Here is a 4257-nt window from a genome sequence, read left to right on the forward strand (position 1 = left end):
AAAAAAAAAAAAAAAAAAAAAGAGTTTTGATGAATAAATATTCTCAATTTTAATGTACTCCAGTTTACTGATCTTTTATTTTATGATGGGTGTATTTTGTGTTTTATTTAGAAAAACTTTCCTGCCTCAAGGTAACAAATATTTTCTCCCATATTATTTTCTAAGGTTTTACAATTTTGCCAGATTTTAATTCACCTGGGAATTATTCCTATGTATGGTATAAAGTAAGGGTCCAATTTCATTTTTGTGACTATGGATACCCAATCATCTCAGCACCATTTACTGAAAGTTTCTTTCATCTTTCTCCTTTATTCTTTAGTGCCTCCATTTATATATGAGTGATTTAAGTCTGGGTTCTCTCTTCAAATTCATTGATTTTTTTTTATATCCCTGCACCAATACTTATTTATATCTTAATTATTATGACTTTTAAAATTTTAATATCTGGAATGGCAAGTCCCCTAACTTATTCTTCTGCAAGATCATCTTGGCTAATTTTGGCCCTTTGCACTTCCATATACATTTTATAATTAAGTTGTCAAGTTCCATCAAAAAGTCTGCTGGGATTTTAATTGGAATTGCAATCAAATCTATAAGTCAATTGGAGATAACTCACATATTTTTAAAGAATTAATTGATTTTCCCTTTTATTTCTAGTTGACATAGTACATATTTATTGGATACAATGATATTTCAGTACATGTGTACAATGTGCAATGATCAAATCTGGGTAATTAGCATATCCATCACCTTGAACATTTATCATTTCTTTATGTTGTGAACATTCAAAAGTCTCTCTTCTAGTTTCTTGGAAAAAATACATTAAATTATTGTTACCCATATGCACTCTATAGTGCTATAGAACACTAGAACTTATGCCTCTCATCCAGCTGTAAATTTGTATTTGTTATGTAACCTCTCATCATCTTCCCCTCCCACTACCCTTCCCGGCTTCTAATAACCACAGAGAATTCACCTTTTTTTTTTTTTTTTTAAGATGGCATTTTGCTCTTGTTGTCCAGGCTAGAGAGCAATGGCACGATCTTGGCTCACTTCAACCTCCGCCTCCTGGGTTCAAGTGATTCTTCTGCCTCAGCCTCCCCAGTAGCTGGGATTACAGGTGCGTGCCACCATGCCCTGCTAATTTTTGTGTTTTTGGTAGAGATGGGGCTTCTCCATGTTGGCCACGCTAGTTTTGAACTCCTGACCTTAGGTGATCCACCTGCCTCGGCCTCCCAAAGTGCTGGGATTATAGGCATGAGCCACTGTGCCTGGCTCAAATTCACATTTTTAACTGTTATTTTCTGGCCAGATACAGCAACTCATGCCTGTAATCCCAGCATTTTGGGAGGCCAAGGCAGGAGGACTGCTTGAGCCCAGGAGTTTGATACCAGCTTGGGCAACATAGGGAGACCCTGTCTCTACAAAAAACAAAAATAAATTTGCCAGGCATGGTGGCTTGTGCCTATACTCCTACCTACTTAGGAGGCTGAGGTGAGAGGATCACTTGAGCCCAGAGATTGAGGCTGCGTTGAACTGATCACACTACTGCACTCCAGCCCAGGTGACAGAGCAAGACCTGTCTCAAAAAATAAAAATAAATAAGTGTTGCCTTCCAATCCATAAACATGGATGAGACATTGATAGATATCATCTTATAGTTAAATTAATGTTGATAACAATTGAAATTGTCCTGAAATATTTTCTCAGCAAAAAAGTTTCAACATCAATTATGTAGTGGTGTTGAATGAAATATATAGTATGTTAAAAGTATTATTTGCATTCACATAGGTTGTTATTTTTAAAATCTGACTTGGAACAGATAGTTTTTTGGGTTTAAAAATTTTTTTTTTAGACAAGATCTTACTCTGTGGCCCAGGCTGGAGTGCAGTGGTGCAATCATGGCTCACTGACCCTTGACTTCCCAGGCCTAAGCAATATTCCCACCCAAGCCTCTCGAGTAGCAGGGACTAGGTGAGTGCCACCATGCCTGGGTAATTTTTTGTAGAGATAAGGTCTCCCTATGTTGCCTAGGCTGGTCTTGAGCTCCTGAGCTCAAGTGATCCTCCCACCTCGGCCTCTCGAAGTACCAGGATTACAGTACTGAGCCAACATGCCTGGCATTGGAAAAGACAGTTTTCGTTTGATAAGATGCTTTTGGTTTGTTTGTTTCTTGAGTTCTGATTCAGTAGCCTGGTTTAATGACAAACTAGAAATCACAGTATGGGAAAAATATAGGAGATGATGCTTTGATATCAGGAATATTGTGGATTATCAAACTAAAATTAACAGATTCTATTTAGCCTCCTAGAATTTCAAAAATTTATGGACATTAGTATACATCACTACCTTCATGATATCAGAAATGAAAGGTAGTGAAGACAGCAGAGTTAAAGATGAGAATTGTCTCCATTTCAGAACGTATTTAGCTGAAATGAGACATTTCACAATTTGGTCTTCTGGTCTGCTCATCACCGGAAGCCCCAGCTTCCTCCTGGATAAGAACTTGTACTTGGATTATATTATTATAACCACATTGTAATTATTGTGGAAACATTACGGACAACACATAAAAGTATTTTTACTCATGATCCCTACTTATAGTCTTGATTCCCTTTGATTGTCACATCTACTTGTTTTGCAATTTTGGTCCTTAAATCAGACATTTGGTATAGTTGGTCAGCCTAGAAACATCAAAGACAACAAGCTGTCTAGCTATTTGTAAGATTGTCATTGAAGTCCCTTGTGTTTGCACAGATTGCATCCGTCTATTCTGAAAGATGAGCAACAAATCCAATCAAAGCCTGAGTGAAATAACTGACAATCTTAAAGCAACCCTGATGGTCATTCATGAGTCCAGCAGTTTCTATGCAGAGCACCAAACACTTTACTTACAAAAGTAAGGTTAGTGGGAGCTTGGTATTTTCCATATCATCTTGGAGAAGCACTGTTTTGCTTATTCTGTTTCCTCCTCCTCCTCTTCCTCCTTTTCTTTACATATTTTATGTGAATAAGAAAGTACCATTGGCTGGACAGGTTGGCTCATGCCTGTAATCCCAGCACTTTGGGAGGCTGAGGCAGGTGGATCACCTGAGGTCAGGAGTTTGAAACCAGCCTGGCCAACATGGTGAAACCCTGTCTCTACTAAAAATACAAAAATTAGCCAGGCATAGTGGTGCACACTTGTAATCCCAGCTACTCGGGAGGCTGAGGCAGGAGAGTCCGTTGATCCCAGGAGACAGAGGTTGCAGTGAGCTGAGATCATGCCACTGCACACCAGCCTGGGCGACAGAGCGAGAATATGTCTCAAAACACAAAACAAAACAAAAAAGTGTTATTTACAGGAATAAGAACTAAAATGCCTTGTTACTATCTTGTTTTGGCATTGCCAAATTTAGCCTATTTGAGTGCATGCATTGCATTTGGGGATTGCTGTTTTCTTTTGTGTTTTGTATGTTTGCTTTAGATGTGTAGACAGAGGGAGTGGGGTAAGGCTTTACAGAGATTACTGCAGAAGGCTTTTTTTTTTTTTCATAGAGGAAAACGCACCCTTCTCTTAACAAGAATTTGGAGTTAAAACGAGACAGATTCCATTCCTGCCTTCCACATTAATTGGCCAGGTGACTTTGGGCAAATCACTTAACCTCTAGGTTTTCTCTCTGCAGAATGAAAGCGGTGGCCTGTACACACCCATTTAAATCCCTCCTCCAAATATTCATTTGTTCGATATTTTCGCAGTGTCTACTAAGCACAATCATTGTTAATAAACACTATGATTCTTGGAGCGCTCCAAATTGTGTCTTTGCTTTTAAGCATCACTCCCCTTCCTCCTTTAAAACCAGCGCCTGACATCTTCCCCAAACAGATCGAAACACTTTTACCGTCTGAAAATGTACATGGGAAAAGAAACGCGTTTCGTTGCAGTCACCCGGCGCCAACCTAGACCTGGTGGACCAGCGAGCTCGTGAGATTTTCTTTCTTTCTAAAATAAAGGACAATCTCTACACTTTAAAGGGCACCCCAGTTACCCGAAGAAATACAACTTAAAGGGCGCCTGGGGTCAGGGCGGGACACCCACCCACGCTTTTCTAGGCTGGGGAAACCTGGGAAACTTTTGGGCTCCCGCCGAGTCACGCGGCAGTTCCACGGTAGGAATTGTGCAATGGGGCTTGTCAGGCGGGTGTCCTAGTGGAGAAGAAGCGGGGGAGGCTGCTACGGTGCCAAGGCTTTTCTGTAAAAAAAAAAAAAAAAAAAAAA

Source organism: Rhinopithecus bieti, unplaced genomic scaffold (assembly GCF_001698545.2).
Source record: "Rhinopithecus bieti isolate Rb0 unplaced genomic scaffold, ASM169854v2 scaffold_6380, whole genome shotgun sequence".
Lineage (NCBI taxonomy): Eukaryota > Metazoa > Chordata > Mammalia > Primates > Cercopithecidae > Rhinopithecus > Rhinopithecus bieti.